Source organism: Podarcis cretensis, assembly GCF_951804945.1.
Source record: "Podarcis cretensis genome assembly, chromosome: 3".
NCBI lineage: Eukaryota > Metazoa > Chordata > Lepidosauria > Squamata > Lacertidae > Podarcis > Podarcis cretensis.
The window spans coordinates 122238259-122254994 of record NC_137172.1 but is presented as its reverse complement, the minus strand read 5'-3'; the positions used below and the strand labels follow the sequence as shown (position 1 = coordinate 122254994).

General features: G+C 46.1%; 1 protein-coding gene and 1 long non-coding RNA gene across 2 annotated transcripts in view; both read left to right on the top strand.

The window, feature by feature from the left end:
* The window catches only part of TFAP2B (transcription factor AP-2 beta), a 70436-nt gene extending 69759 nt beyond the window's left edge, over positions 1 to 677 (top strand). The window contains exon 10 of the mRNA XM_079969948.1: positions 517 to 677. The gene's annotated coding sequence lies outside the window, so the exon portion shown is untranslated. The remainder of the gene's footprint in view (positions 1 to 516) is intronic.
* Positions 1 to 16736, top strand: part of LOC307212742 — a 580424-nt gene that overhangs the window by 527875 nt on the left and 35813 nt on the right. The gene's annotated exons all lie outside the window — the stretch shown is intronic.

The window sequence follows — 16736 nt, the reverse complement described above, 5'->3', positions numbered from 1 at the left end:
ATAGGAGTGTGAAATCTACAGTCTCTCCTTTCTATGCCAAAATCGAGTCCTTTATTTAAATCAAAGCAAAACCAACATCTACTCTTCTTGAATAGTCTTTCCATAAAAATGAAAAAAATTCATCGGTTTTAGCGACTCTCAGAAAAGAAGGGGGGCAAACGCGGAGAGGCATTCAATGATGAGTTTGTATATATTTATTTATGCTTAATTTAACGGGATTGTGTAAATATGGCGAGCAAGTAGTTTTGGGGTTATTTATCTGTGACTATACCTCTGTGAATGGGTGGGGAATTTAAACCAAGAAGAAGAAAAACGATCAAAAAGACAAAAAAAATTACAAACGCTTGACTCTAGATAGTACCCAATCTGATCTTTTTTCTGTTCTTTATAGACAAGCTGTTATGGTAATGGGTAGAAATTGGTTTCTTGTCCAGTGATGACCTGATTTACATAAATAATAATAATACGAATTTAAAAAAAAAAGATTGTTGTGTTTTGTTGTATTTTCCTCTTCAGATATTTTTTCCCCTTTTTAAAAAACTATGTTGGTGCTGCTTCATTTCTGAAGATGGATTTACTTCCGCAGCCAAGACAAAATCTTTTCTTTCCCAGTCTGGACTTTGGGAAATTCAGGACCCGGTTCTACAGTGGAAAGAAATAAACGTTGCTTCTCAGAAGTGCTGCCCCGTTGACTGTGTCTGATTCCTCTCCCAAGTCGCCTGCGACCCTAGGCCGCTGCCCCCCGGCTGCCCTCCTCCCTCCTCGCCCCACACCTCGGCTTTCCTGTCGCCTCCGCAGCGCAGACGTGCCTGGAAGGCGGCTCTTCGCGAGCGCGTTGCCTTCCAGGGATCCCGGGGAACTCCGGTCCTCGCTCGCTCCAGGCTCGGGGCGCGGCGGACGCCAGCTGCGCTTTGGACGCGCGCTGGGCAGAAGCCGGCGGCGCCCGCGAACTCCTTTGGCAGTCTAATGGACACATGGTCGGCCTCTTCATCCTCACCAGCCAACGAAAGCACCGCAGATTAGGAAGGCAAGCCTTCAAACACACACAGCCGGCCCACCCCGAGGCAAGGTGTGGCAACCGCCTTAGGCGGCAGCAGATTGGGCCTCCACTGAATGCTTGGCCTGCTACCACTGCCCTTAGGGCAGCAACAGCTGAGGGGGGCTTCATGGAGGCCGGATTCCTTCGCAGCCCCTCATCCCCCTGCTGTCTCTACAGCGCCCCTTGGCGAAGAGGAGCCACTGCCGGTCTCCTCCCACCCTGGTTCCAGATGTGGATCTTCACTCCTTCCCTGCTAGGGGAGAAGCGCACCATTTTGCGGTTTGCCACACGGCCACGCCCCCCCTCTCTCCCCCTCTACCCCCTCCCTCCCTTCCCCCTCCCCACACAGAAGAAAGCCTACTCCAAAGCAAGTACCATTGAGTTCAATGGAATTTACCCCAAGTCAGAGTTTCTGCATTGCCGCATTAGTTTCCTAAACGCTCCATTCTTCATCATGCCTAAAAGAACAAACTGTAAACACAAACACACAGAGATACCTATAACCATACAAACAGCACCCCCCCCCCACTCCCAGTCCAGTGTGAAAGGATTTGTCAATCGAAACAGAAATATCCTCGGAACTCCACTCCAGACCCTAAAAATTATGAAATAGAGGTCCAATAGTCTTATATTGTTTCAAAGTACGCTACTCAGTTCTGTTTGTTGGCCAGATGGCACAATCGACTGAGCAGTTGATCCCTCTTTTTCCCCATTGAAGTAGCTTGAATATACTGCAGCCTCGTCCACGTTCTGGAAAAGGTTCACGCGGTCGGTCTGGATTCAGCGAAGCCTGCTCATCCCTCATTCGGTCCCGTTCAGTTTTAGAGCCAGTCAAGTTAAGGGAAGGTTAGAGAATTGATTGAAAGCGTTACCATTTTCCAGCCCACGAAGAAACTCTCTCCCTTCCCCCCCTTAATATTCTCCACTATTCTGTAGGATGACTTTATTGCTCAATATTCAAAATATCACGCAGAGAGAGAGGGGGGGGGGGTCTGGGGGATTCTCTCCAGTTTTATGAGCCTGAATCCGAGCAACGGTTTTTTGTTGTTGTTTTGTCCCCGCCAAACATCCCCGCGGCTGGTGTCACGGTGTGACCTACTTTGAAGCCTCTGGAAAGGGCCACGTTTGCATTTTGCAGCTGCAATGAAAAAAGACATATATTGGGAAGAATTCTGTATAGTAGACAGTGGAAGGGAGCGATTGCTAGGCGAAGGTAACCAGGTGAAGCCCAAATATTTGGACTTCAATCCATGTGCATCCCGATTCTAAACACATTTGCCAGGAAATGCGATCGATTTCCATGTCAATGCTTAGAATCAGAGAGAGGGAAAGGCGTCTAGTCTAACCGATGCAGGAAATCCGCTCTGAAAGATGTTGACCACCCAACCCTCGAAGCAGAGTTCTTCACCATCCGAGGCAGTTTGGCCCACAAACACAAATACCCGCCTAGGAAAGGCTAACGCAGGTTCCTGAATCTTTCTGATTTCTGTTACACTGTAAATGCGTTTCCTCTTTGCTAGTCTCCGCAGAGCGTCCTTCCAAATATGGTTGCTTTCCTAGGCAGCGACCTGGAAAGGCTGAGATGGATCCTAACCCTGCAGTGCCGGCCTCTACTATCGGCGCGAGACTTGTTTCCAAGGGGTTCAGGCGCCCCAGTTTAGGGGCAAGGGACGCGCTCTCCTTTTTAGGCTGAGCTGTAAGCAGTGGCGTAGCGTGGGGGGTGCAGGGGGGGCCGGCCGCACCGGGCGCAACTTCTGGGGTTAGGGCAAATCCACGGGTTAGGGGGCGCAAATCCACGGGTTAGGGGGCGCAAATCCACGGGTTAGGGGGCGCAAGTTACTTGCCTTGCCCCGGGTGCTGACAACCCACGCTACGCCACTGGCTGTAAGGGCTGGGTACACACGACCTTCAGAACACTTTCCAAGCACACTGGAAGAGTTCTGGGCACTGTAGTTTAGTCTGCACAGAGTTCCAATTCGCAGCAACCCTTAACAGGCTACAGTGCGCAGAATTCTCTGATGGGCTCCGAATGCGCTAAAGGCACCGTGTGTCCGCAGCAAGGAAAACAGCCGATGGCGTCGCCCGCGAAAGCGAGAGACCCAGGCGTCCTTTCTCATTCCTGTTTCCCGCCTTGCAGCAGGAATGGTTCTGAAGGGAACTTTCTGAGTGGAAAGCCCCCAAAGGACGCTGCGCTCCAATTGGCTGGCAAGAACGAAGGGAAGTTTGGTTTGTAAGCGAGGGAAGGGGTAAAAAGCGAAAGTAATGGATGAGCTGGCCAGTCCTCTGTCGTCCCTCCGCGTCTGAAAGAAAAAGGGCGCAGCCGATTCAGACAGTAGACCCATAGAAACCCATAGGCTTAAGTTGGTCGCGATAAAGCGACTCTCCTTAGATTGCATCGCAATAACAATTTAATAGCGTCGGCACGGAGAGGGGAATATTCTTCCTCGGGGTTTTGTCCCCCACACTGCCCCACGGTTACACTAAAGTTGGTGGGAACCTGAGCCTCGGCACCACCCCCAGAAGCACCTCATAAATGCGCATATCTGCGCATCAGTAAACGCCTCTCATTTTAGAGTGACTAGCCTAGCCGCCTAGACGGGTGGGCGGGTAATAAGTCTGAAAAAGTAATTGAATCAATAAAAAAATAGTGTCATGACTAATTTTGAGGGATCTGAGCCACCAGTGTTTGGCAGTTAGGAGAACTGGGTTTTCAGCTGTTTGTTTATTTGTTTGTTTGTTTCTTCTTTTCTTTTTTAAAAAAAGTTCTTGAAAAAGTATGAAGGTATTTTCTTATTTTAACCTGGCAGTACGTTCCACTGAAATAAAACAAAAGGCCCCGATCTAGCCATTATTTGTGACCCAAGTCCTATCGGAAGCAATGGAGAGCAGCAAGTTCCTGGCAGCCGACTTTGTCGCATTGTTTTCTATGGGACGGTCACGACTAACTTAAGTAGACTGGAGCTACCTGTTTAGGATCCGGATGTAGGATCAACACTGGAATGAAACGTAGAGGTGAGCCGCCCTTCTCTTAATAGGAAATCCAGTCTTCCTTTTCATCCTTACGGCTCTGGCCCGTTCGTTTTATGGTATGTTGATAGAACCCCACCATTAACTTACCTTTGTCCGGAATTGTTTTCGGGACTGTACTAAATTTCTATTTTCCACACTGTCCCCATAAAAGATCTTTTACTTTCTCTGTTCTGAATTAGCAACTGGCAGCGCAGGCCTAACCACGTCTACTCAGAGGTAAGTCCTACTGAATTCAACGGGGGTTACTCCCAGGGTAAACGGGCTTAGGACTGCCGCCTCAGGCGTTTTCCTATAGCGAGCCTTCATCTTGATTCCTGCGGTATAAACAACGTATTGTGTCGCCGGTTTGAAATACATCTGGCGTTCTGCTTCTCTCTGAATTTCTGACTCTGTCTATTTGCATACTCTTTGACTGAGTGGCCCATCCTCGGGAACTGGGAAGCCAGCCCAGTAGAAGTGAAATCGACTGCAACGTTGATGCGTTTGGGACGCGGATAAGAGATCCCAAGCCTGACTTCATAGTCATTTTATTAAAGAATTCTCCGAAGAGCCAACGCCTCATTATTGATTAAACTGGCTTTTAAAACCGGTTAATAGGTTCAATTGAAATGCACCTGCCTATTAGGACAACCTAAACCAGTGTTTCCCAACCTTGGGCCTCCAGATGTTTTTGGCCTACAACTCCCATCATCCCTAGCTAGCAAGACCAGTGGTCAGGGATGATGGGAATTGTAGTTCAAAAACAGCTGGAGGCCCAAGGTTGGGAAACACTGAAAACTTATGTTTTCTTCATTCTCCCCCAAAGGTATGAAAGTAACACCTTTTTGAGAGAATTAAGAAAATGTACTCCTAGGAGTAAAAGGGGTCGGGATAGTGTTTAGCCTCACTCATTAAAATTGCCCCCCACTGATTAATCAACCAAAATGTATCCATAATTTCGAACATATAACTCTCCCTTCCTCCCCAAGAGGAGCCCATGGCGGTTCACAATAGTCACATTAAAACAATTTAAAACGACACTATGACGTAATGATTACAGACAGCAGTGAAAACCAGCAGTGCAGAAACAACACACCCAAATGAAAGGGCTCAAGCTTGCACCTGTAAAACAACAACAACAACAACAACAACAACAACAACAACAACAACAACAACACCCCTTCAGGTGTAAATTAGCCATGAGCCTCACACTCGAATGCCCTCGTGGCCACTAAGACACTTCTAAAAGGTAGATTGGCCCCATTAATGCTTTTCAGATGCAACTACCCCACAACCCCGGAACGCATTGGCTTTATTCAGGCAGCGATAGGTGCAAGAAGGGGCTGGTGGATCTCGGGGCGCCATCCCAGCCCACCATAGACTGTGGGCGGACACCTCTACTCCATCCCCGAGCTCTGTGGTAGACACAGTATGCTTCAAGGCACACTTCGTAGCACATTCTTCCCCTAGAATTATGGTCGCTGTAGAGTTACCCTTCCCAGAAGCCCTTAACAAACTGCAGTGCCCAGAATTCTTTGGTGGAGAGAAAGCGCGTCGAATGTGCCTTATAAAGCCATAGTGTGTACGCAGCCTTCATTACTGGATCTGGGTGACTGTTTAAAACTAGCTGAAAACACAGAGTCCTTCAGGATCCCATGCGAGGTACCTGGGAAACCAGAACCATCACTTCCACTTCCGTGTGGAACAAAGCCAAACAATGAGAACAGAAATCAGCTATAAACAAGCTTGCCCCTTTGGAGCAGGGCTGGGGAGGCTGTCGCTCTCCAAATGGGGCCCCACTGGCCGTGTTGGTTGGGGCGGTAGTTCTGTCCTCCTGCAACGACCGATGCATGTTTCCTGCATTGCAGAGGGTTGGACTAGATGACCCTCAGGGTATCTTCTAACTTTATGATGCTACGATCGAGCTGCCCGCTCCAAGTTTAGCTCCTGGTCTGTAGGGACAGCCTGGAAAGTGTCGCACTTCCGGGTAATGCTTCCTGCATGCCAGTTCAGCAACTCTGATAATTGCGAGTGAGAGATATTAATCTGTCTGGAAATTCTATTTGATTTCCACGGAGAGAGAGAGAGAGAGACGTAACACCCTTTAGAGATCTAGCATCCCAGGTAAAATCTGTTTTTTGGGGGGACTCGCAGACGATTCTTTTAACGAATGCAAGCAAACGTCGGGAACGGCGGAGTAATTACTGTTGAGGTTTCTAATTGCAGCGGATAATACACTCTTTAAATGCTTCAGGCACTAATAAAACGGCCTGCAAGACAATTAAGCCGGTCCTTGGATTTTTTAAATCTAAATCCCATTTGATTTCCCGAAAAGCCTGCTTCACGCTAAGCAGCTGGGTATACTTCACGTCAGCGTGTTTAGGGTCTAGGTGCAAATCCAGTTAAAATAATCTCCACATCCGAAACTCACAAGGTAGTGGGATTTGCTTCTAACTAATGCGATAAGGAGGAGGAGGAGGCGCGTATTAGTTGAAATCGAGATGAAGAAGCTTAAGTGGCTGGAGGATCCATGCAGATTTCAACTCCCCGCCCCCCCTTCAGCTAAGATCTGCTTTGGATGAAACCGAATTTAGGATCCAAACTTTTAAGTAGCGGCAGCAGCATCCATGGATATGATCGTTATTATATTCGCGCATTCTATTCAGGTCAGCAATAAAGTGGCCTGGATAAGAGGGAGTCCCGCTTACGCCTTGATCCTGAATATGCCACACCGATCCTAAACTCACAGAATTCGCCACTTCGCGCTGGCAATAGATCTGCCTTTTCCACTGAATGGAAAACTGTAGCAAATTACGAATGTAGGTGATAATGGTAACTAGCAATAATGACGCAACCAATAAATCTCTATACAAATTGCTAACGTTGCCAGTGGAAAGACATTTAGGAATCCGGGTAAGAGATCTCCGCCTGAGCAAAAGATGGAAGAATACTACTCCTGCTCCAGTGACACAACAGCAACATTCAACTTAGTCAGACTCCGAGGAAGCCCACTGAAATGAGTTGTATTTAAGCCTACTGGTTTCAGTGGGTCTGCTCCGAGTGTGATTTGGTTGGACTTCGCCCAATAGTCTAGGAGAGAGTGATCGGCTTTGTAGAGCTTACCTCTGGCGAATGAGGCACTGTCGTGAGAATACTACGTATACGCTTGGTCATTGTTGTTGAAATAACGGTATGAGGCAAGAAGTCCCTGGTTCGAATCTCCCTGAGCGACCGCCTCTAAATTGCAGACCACCCTGCTCCCCTCCTCCATTTCCAGTTTGGGGAGGATGCTAGATTAACCACACCACAGAAGCCCTCCTAAAGTTCCCTAGATACTATACAAACACTCTTGTATTTGTAGCCCTGGTGAATGTACAGGAAATGCCGGTCCTTGCCCTCCCGCATGATTAGACTTGCAGGAGTGTGAAACTGAGGCGCTTTTGCTGTTATTTCGGGTCATGAAGAGTTGCCTGTACTCAGCTTATCAGCTGACTTCTAAATCCAACCGCCCGCCCCCCCTTGAAGAAGAAAAAACACATCACCGAGTGAACGTGAACACTAGATCGCTGCCGCCTTTTCGTGTAGGCGTTTGTGTTTACAACAAATTCGTTTTTCTGTAGCTTCCGGAACTTCGTCTTTTTCTTACGTTTTGCTCCCATGAAATGCTTCCCCCGCCCCATCTGCGGCCCAGCGGTTCCAACTTTTTCTTCTTGAAGGAATCCCCTTAAAAGAATGATCGGACGTATTAGCTGGAACAAGGTGGATTTCCCTGGAAACCCACACAGGACTCAGTTATTACTCCACGGCGGGTGGGAGGAGATGATGCAGGAAGACTGCAGCCTAAGCCTTCAGGCTAAATCTATCCCGAGCCGGGACAGCTATTGCTTGGCCGGCGCCAGTTAGGTCTGAGCATTGCCTGCCTGCCTGCCGACATTCTTCTGACTTTGGGGCAGCTCATGCATTCCAACCTGCGCGCCTGCTTGCAAGTCACTTGTGATCAGTGGGCGCGGTTGGGTGCTTTAAGTAAAATCTCTCAGGGGGTGACGAGGGGCGCACACACTCTGTGTATATCTTCCCCAATCGATGCCCCTCTGCTGACTTTCCACGGGCAGGGTTTGTGGGTGAAGGAATGTGCGCAAGCGCCACATAACTTCGCCATATCAAAGCACACCCAAGCCAAATCATTCTGTGCGTAATAGATGCAGTTCCCCGCTTTGTACCTAGGCACTCATTCGTGCATTCAGCAGCCACATATAGCCCATAGCATTTTCGCATATAACCCAAGCCGGATTTACTGGAAGTGAGCGTCAAAAGTCGTTTGGAGTCCCAGAGAGAGCGAAAGTCCTGGACGGATTCCCCCACCCCCCCGCGCGCGCCCTCCGCTTCCCTGCACCAAGGCTGGCGGTTTAGGCACGATCTGGCCAAAAGTGAAGCCCCGCGGAGTCTCCTTGATCTGAGAGCGAGGGGCGAAGCGCGCGTCCTCCCAACCCAGCGAAGAGCGCCGAAAGGCTGTCTCTTTTGCTCAGGCTCTCGGGTGGAGGGTCCAGCCTGAAGACTTCCAGAACGGATTGAGGGGGGGAAATGCAGGGCGTAAAGCACGGAACTTGGCGGTTGGCTGGCTTTTTAAAAAATTGCTCCTTGCCTCTCTGTATCTTTTTAACGCTAACTTGCAAAAAAAAAAAAAAGAGAGAGAGAGGAGAAATGGGGTGTGAGAATAAAACTAAACATTAAAAAAAAGAAAGAAAAAGTGGGAAAGGGAGGAGAAAAGAAACTCTGCGGATATGCATTTTGGGCTCTCTGGTTCCTTTTCTTTTCCTGCTTTCCCAGCCTTCCAACTCTTTGGACTTTCCATCCTTAATGTTTGCATTCCGTCCCCCTGTCTATTATTCAGCAGCCCACAAAGTGATAACTAGATTGTCCTGCCGACTCCCCTCCCCCTCCCTCCCTTGCCAGCTTTCTTGGGCTCCCTCCGTCCCTCCCCCCAGTCCATTCTGTCAGGCAATAGGCTGTATAATAGTTATCCAGCCCAGCAGACAGGCAAGCGCCGTTTGAGAGTAATATTTGCCCCCAGCGTTCCGCCCGGGGCAAAGCAAGCGTGCTCTCTAACTGATCAACCTGGATATTTCATTATTCATTAATTTACTGTTTAACCAAATCCCACTCATTATCAGAGGCAACGCTTGGCAGAGCCCAGCGAACAGTAGCAGTTGGTGTCAGGCGTGGAGAATTGGCCCATTTGATCCTGGGCTGTTTTATTATTCAACACCACCGACTGAGAAAAAGGCCCATGAATAATAAAGAGCCCGAGCGTGTTTGAACTGAGAAGCATGACACAGCCTTACAAAACAGCACTTAGGAAACTAAAGGCGAGGTGGCCCAGACTTTTGCATATTGTGATCTGGCTGTGGGCACATTCAGGGCGCAGGCAGGGTGAAGGGGGTGGCCAGGAGCACGAGACTTTTGAGAAGAACTGAGAGCAAAAGGACCATCACTGATCCTAAAATTGATAAGTCCAAAGATATTATCAGTCTAATGGAATGACTGCATCATCCTAGCTACGGATTTTTCCTTCTCCAGTTATACTGAATCCAACTTTACAACACAAACTACTATTACATTCTCATCTCACTCCCCTGACTACTTCTGTTACTACTATATCAGCCCAAGTTTTGATTCTGCTTGTTTTACCTCCGCCTCTTTGACTACTGCTATAATGACTCCTGGGACTACAACTACAATAAATCCGGCTATTGCTTTTACTATGATCATATCCTCCCCCTATGACAGCTCCATATCCAATTACTGCACAATCTACAACTGCAACAAACTATCATCCTGTTCTTAATGCCACACTGCTCTTTGGGCTCCTACTATAACAGTTACATGCTGCAACAATGGTTACCCTAACGAATCACCACCATCACTCTGCTGCTAGTATCACTCTGCTGCACAATCAGTGTGCTTGGTGCTGTATATAACATGGAACAGTCTCTCTACCCAGAGGACCCACAGCCTAAGTGAGTCAGGGGGAAATGTCAATATTGCCTAGTCTCAGTACTGGTTTTCTAGAGAAAGAGGTGCCATGAACGCCTCCCTCGTTCTCTTATAATGGCAGTGGCGCCCACTTGAGAGGTGCCTGTGAGTTACTGATGAAAAAAAGCTCACCTGTTCTTAAAAAAAACAAAGAAACAAATCCACTACTCTCTAATTGATAATCTCAGTAATCCTTACAATAATTTTGTAAAACAAGTCTCCAGCTTTTCATAAAAGTCACCATAACCTAGTGTGTGTGTACATGCAAATCTAATATAGCAAATAAAATATAAGAGAAAGGGTATTGATGCTAAGTGTACTGAAGCAGTCACGAAGTGTCAGGAAAGGACTGAGGAGTTTAAACCACCACTCAGCATATGAAGTTCGCTGGATAACCTTGGTCCAGCCACGATTTATCAGCCTAACCTACCTTTACAGAGTTGGTGTGAGGACAAAATGAGGGTGTGTGTATGTAAGTGCTACGCTATACCAGAACTTGAGAGGGTTTGGAGGTGAGGGAGGGATTGATCAAAAGCCAACAGGGAATGGATTAGGAGGGAAATCAGGTGGCAGTGAAAAAGGCGCTTCTGAACCTGAGGTACCACTGTACTAGTTTTCTAGAGAAAGAGGTTGGCCTAGGGTGCGGTTGCTTGTTTGTGATTGGCTGTGGTGAACTTTGTTTTCATGTGTGAGTGGGGTGGGCGGGTGTTTGGATCAGGTTAGCCATATTGATTCATCTGCTGTTGGTGGATTTTTGTTGTTTTCTTGTTGGGCTGCGTATGTGATAAAGGGGAGCCATACCAGGGTGAAGGCATCTTCTTCTATTTGTCCCCATGTCAGTTTAAGTTTATTGGTTAGTTTTTATAGTAGGGCTGTTTCCCATACTATTTGGTACCATTGGCCCATGCTTACTCCTGACAGGTCTCTCCAGTGTCTGGTTATGATGTTTCTGGCTGCTGAGAGTATGTGGGTTATGAGTTCTTTGTGATGTAAATGGGTGTTATTGTCTTGGAAGATGTTTAGTAGGGCCAATTCTGGGGTGATTTCTAGTACTTGCTTAGTTATTTTACATATTTCTTGTATGGCTGTTGTCCAGAATTGTGTTCAGGGAATGATCTGAAGACTTCTAGCTCCAACAGCAGTTAACAGACTGCCACAGATTACAACACTGAGATCAGCCTACCAATATCCAGTATAGCACTAAATCTCAAAATAACACAACACCCTAGTGAGAGGTGCACACTCATAATGCACCATAACAGCAGAACAAGAACATAAAATATCCAAGATGTCCATCACTATATGGTAACATATAGCCAGAAAACAAAGGAAAAACAGACTCTGGAGAAATAGACTGGACAACCAGCATGCATCAAAATCAGAATGACTACCATCCAGTAAGTTTAAAGGTAAGCTAAATGGGGACCTAACCAGTGGGGAAAAAAGAAAGAATAAACATATGTAGCATGTACTTGTCATTTTTTTTACAGGTGGCATTATTTATTTCCCCCATCATTTATGAAGAAAGCATGGAATGCAGCCATAAAAACAAAGCAGCCGCCGTCAAAACCTCACCATTCTCATGTCTAGGAATGTGACAAGCAACCCGATATATGCTGACTGTGTGTGTATGTGAGCATGAGAGATGGACAGTTCTGGAGGTGTAGTGTTGCTGTTTTTTTGAATTGAATGTGAATAGGAGAGAGTGATTGTAATTGTGTGTGGGTTGCTAATGCAGCATTAATGGGAGTGTGACAGTGCAGTTGTTGTTAAAGGTGGGTGTTGCATTGTGAGCATAACAAGATGTGAGTGCTGCAGAGAGTATATGTAACTGAATGTGAAATTGTCCGAGAGAGTATGTGTTAGTGATGGCGAGAGGGGGTGACAGTAACTGAATGGGAATGTAATATTTATTGGGAGTGTGCTTGACTTCTATGTGGCTCCCAATGGGCTTGTGATAGAACACCAGCAATGAATGGAGGAATGGAACGGTAGTTGTGAGAGAGCATCTGGAGCTGATTATGTGTGCAAAACATGTACTTATGTAACATAATCTAAACATTAGTGTGATTACTGGGACTGAGGATTTGTCTGTGTATACTACCACTAAGTTAGCTAGTTAGTGAAATTTATGCAGCAAAAGCTTCTATTGCAGCGTAAAATCCCCCCACTCTTCTTTTATGTAAACAACTCTGAGATCTTTTGTGATGGAGAGTAGCACATAAAAGTCTAAAGGTAAGTAAGTGATGGGGCTAACAAGCAAACTAAAATGTTCTTGAAGGGCTTAAAGCAGGCCTTATGGAAATTTATGGACCTAACTTATGTCCATTAGTTTCAGTGAGTCTCCTCTGAGCAAAACTTAGCTGAATACCACTCATACAATCAAAGATGACAGTGATCACTTGGAATTACTGTCTCTGATATCTTGTGTACTGAAGTTATTTTGACTCCTAAGTATCCTTAACAGTTAATTGCTGTAAGATTGCATAGGAAAAGAAAGGAAATGCTTAAATAGCTTTTTCCTTCTGACATGGACTGGTAATTTGAAATTTAAATTATTCTTACACTTACACTGTCTTCTGGAACCTCAAAAGGAGGTTTTTGCAATATGTGCATTCATTTGAACATATTAGTTAAAAAAGCACTTCACAAATCTTCCTCTGATTCATACTCTATCACTTTCTATTAGGGTCTTAACATGCTGGATTTATGTTTGGTTCAGAATTTAGCTGCAAATAAGGGGTGATATCCCCCGTTAGTTATACTCAGAGTAAAGACATTAAATAAACTGACATAGTAACTTAAACTCATCAGAAGTGAGTCGCATTGCTATTCATAAGACTTACTTCCAATGCTCAGGATTGCAGGCTTAGGTCAGGATCCAAAGAGTTCAATGTACATATTGAAAGTACATTTAGTCTGCATTCTGCACTAGCCCATTTGTGCATTTGGCACCCATAGGCCCTGCATTATCAAACAGAGCTAATGTTCATATCCATCATGCTTTGCTTCTTGATGTCTGTATGTCAAGATGCTTTCAAAGGGACAAGAACGGGTCAGACACCTTCTCCCCACCCCCCACCCCCATCAATTGGCAATCTAAACAGCAGCCCTTTGTTGGTTAATCCAAACAGCAGCCCTTTGTATCTCCACAGTACCTGAGGGGAGAAGCTTTCTGGGGAGGGCAGACAAACAGCTTTATTCTCCAACAGTAGTAAAATGGGCCTGGATTCTGGAGGAATAGCAACAGGGGCACCAACTTAAATAAAATGGGAGGGGGGAGACACAGGCAAGCCCCACCCTGCATAATCGATCACACGACACAGCGTATGCACACCATTTGAATGGTAATGCCCATCAACTTTGGGGCCCCCTGACCCACTCAAATATTTATGGGGGGCCTGAAGCCCCCTCGGTCCCTATGGGGCAGGAAGGTGGGAGGGAGTTGCTGCTGTTTCCCCTCGCACCTTCCAGCATCTGCCACCTGTGGCAGCTGCCTCACTCTACCTAATGCTGGGGCACTTTGGAGCCCAGGCTTAGAGCATATATATAATGAAGCACTGCCTGCATCCCTTCAGTACTTTCCTGGGTGAAAATCCCATTCAGCTCATTGGGACTATCTTACTTCTGAGTAAGTATGCACTTGATCTGACTGTCAACCTAATAAGCCATGGTTTGAGTGCGGACTCACTTGTGGTCTGCATAAAATAGATTTGGGAAAATACATTACTGCATGAAGCAGTAATCCTGGTTGTGGTCAATGTGATGAGAGGTTTATATTTCCTGACCATGAAGGCCATTCCACAAAATGAAAAGTATATCCCAAAGTTTAGCCAGCTGGTGGTTCCAAGTGTTTATTTAAAGGTTTTTTAAAAGGCCCAGGGAGCCTTTTCCTTCCTTCCTAGTGGTAAGGTTAATAAATAAATAAATACAACTCTTCTCTGATTTTAGTTTTCTGATATAGTATGAGAATGGACATACATATTGTTTGTAAAACAATGCATTTTGAGACCAAATTATTTATTCAAAACATTTATACCCCCTTCCTAGTGCTTGCAGCAGATTACAAAACTACTTTAAAATATCAACAGCAGAAAATGAGAAAAACCACATAAAAACAAACACAAATAATAAACTGATAATCAACAACAGCAGCAGCAAAACCCAACAAATTCCACTCCCAAGCACCTGGGAGAGCCCTCAGGTTGAAATAAGTTCCCCCCGCCCCCCCACATGATAAGGGGGGGGGCCCTGACTATTTTCCATGTCTTGCCATCCATACAGGTTTCTGCAGCAGAGTGGTATTAGGTGTTGCGAATCCTCCTTCTAAGCCTGATACAATTCATGGAATATCACTTCTTCATCCCAAACCATTCTTTCTAGTTGAAGCCATATAAGCCTTTTTAAAAATCCTGATTAAGAACTTCAGAAAAGCAAAGCTTGTGTGGTCCATTTTATGGTGAAAGTAATTTAGAAAAGCAGGGTGGGGGGGGGGGGCTGGGGGATGGCTGAAGCAAATTTTACCCTTAGCAAAATTACGCCAGAGGTGAATCCTAAATTTAGTGGTATGCTAATAACTGCCACACTGACATCAGTTTCCTTTTTCTTTAGGTGTCAGCCTGACTGCATCTGTTTATTTGAAACATAAATGAAAGAGAAAGGATGTTGTTAAAATAGTAAACCTTTAAATACCCCTGTTACCAGAAGCACACTGTTAGCTGTTAACAATAATCCAAGCTGTTACAGCATCTGATCCTGCTGTTGTTATTATCTGCAGGAAAACTTAAATTATTTCAGTGGGAGTCAGATCAGTCCATAAATTCATTTAGTGCCATGCCCCATCAAAGAGTGATTTGTTTCCTGTTGTCCTGCAGCACTGTCATGCTTCAGATTCCTGTGACTTCACTGGTAGGACTTCGTTTCACTAAGACACTCTTCTCCTCCCTCCCTGAATTAAAATGGAAAGCATACTTCACTGTTACACCCCAAAAGCAGGGCTTCATGTCCTGTTTCTGGACTTTGCATAGGCATCGGTTTTCTCACAGCTGGGTGCTGGAAGGGATGGGCCTTTGGTCTGATTCAACAGAGCTTTTCTTGTGTTCTCATGGTCACACACCTACAGTGTAAGAACACAGCATGAATTCAGAGATACCCACTCCTGTGTTTCTGAGTCCTGAAAGGAGGCAAATCACTCAATCATTCCCAGCAAAGAGACACATAGGAGCTGAGGTCCCTTCAACCCCACCCCCCATAAAATATTTGAGGGGGCTTCCCCCAAAGTTGATGGGCATGCACCATACATGTGATGTGATCAATTATGAGGGTTGGAGCTTATCTGGGCACCTCTGACCTAGACTGAAGGGAAGAAGACACCGGCAGAACAGTGAGGCCAGGGCACAAACATTCAGAGACAAAACATGTAGCCTCTAATGTGGGTAGTGAGCTGGGAGCTTTTAATTACATAATGAATTTATTTCCATAGCAATTATGCTATGGGGTCTCAAAGAGTTCTGTTCTTTCCCCCATGTTGCTTAAGATTTAACATTGCTGGGAGAGGTCATCCAGGGATATGTACTCTCTGTTTTCCATCAGATTAGGAGGGGTGGTGGCCACAGTAATGAACTGGATGAGGGTAAATAAATGACTAAAGCTCACCCCAGACATGACACAGGTACGTGAATTGGGTGGTTTGTCTGCTCAGGTGTTCTACTGGTACTGGGGGGGGGGGAGGGTTGCACTCCCCTTAAATAATCAGGTTTTGCAGTTTGGGGGTGCTGACTGATCCACCATTGTCATTAAAGGCACAAGTGACCTCAGGGGGTGTGGGGTACATTTTATAGCTTTGGCTACCGCAGAGAGTTCTGATGGTGGTTCTGGGAGGTTAGGGAATGCCCTCTGCTTAATTTTAGATCTGCTCTTAGTGAAGCTGTATTTCCTTCTGATGCTCCTATTTTTTCCTTTTCCTTTTTTGCTTTATTGGTAGTGACTGTATTTTAATGTTTTACTGTTGCAAGCTGCCAGAGATGCTGTTGCTGGGTGGCATATTACACATATTGTAACTAAAATAAAGAAATGGAAATGGATCCTTGTGGATTTCTACTTGACTCTTTGACAGGTGTGCTCTGGGTTCACTTTTTAAATATGTATATGAACCCACTGGGGGAGTTCACTCAGGGATTTGAGTGGGGTGTCATCAGTATTCTCTTTCCCAATCTCATTCTTTTTGCCATCTAAATCAGGTGGCATGGAAGAAGTGCCAAATCAGTGCCTGCACTTGGTAATGGGCTAGAACAGGGCTCACCAACCTAAGGCCCATGGGCCGGAAGCGGCCCGTGGAGGTTGTTTGACCGGCCCACAAGCCACCCCCAAACTGAGCCGCCCACTCGTGTGCTGTGCTAAACCTATGCAGCGCAGCACGGGGACTTGCTTCCATGGCATAGGAAATCGTGTCCCCTGGAAATCCGTGGGATCAATCTGGCCCAGGCAGATGCTTCCTGTGATTAAAGAGATGGTGTTCAACCTGCTGTAGAAGGAGGAATCAGGCTCGCTGTGAGGGTTGTTCCTTGATCCAGCTTTGTAACTGGAGGTTCAGTTGTTTTCAGTGACTTGATGAGCCTTATCAGCTGAGACTGGTACACCAACTATGGCATTGCCT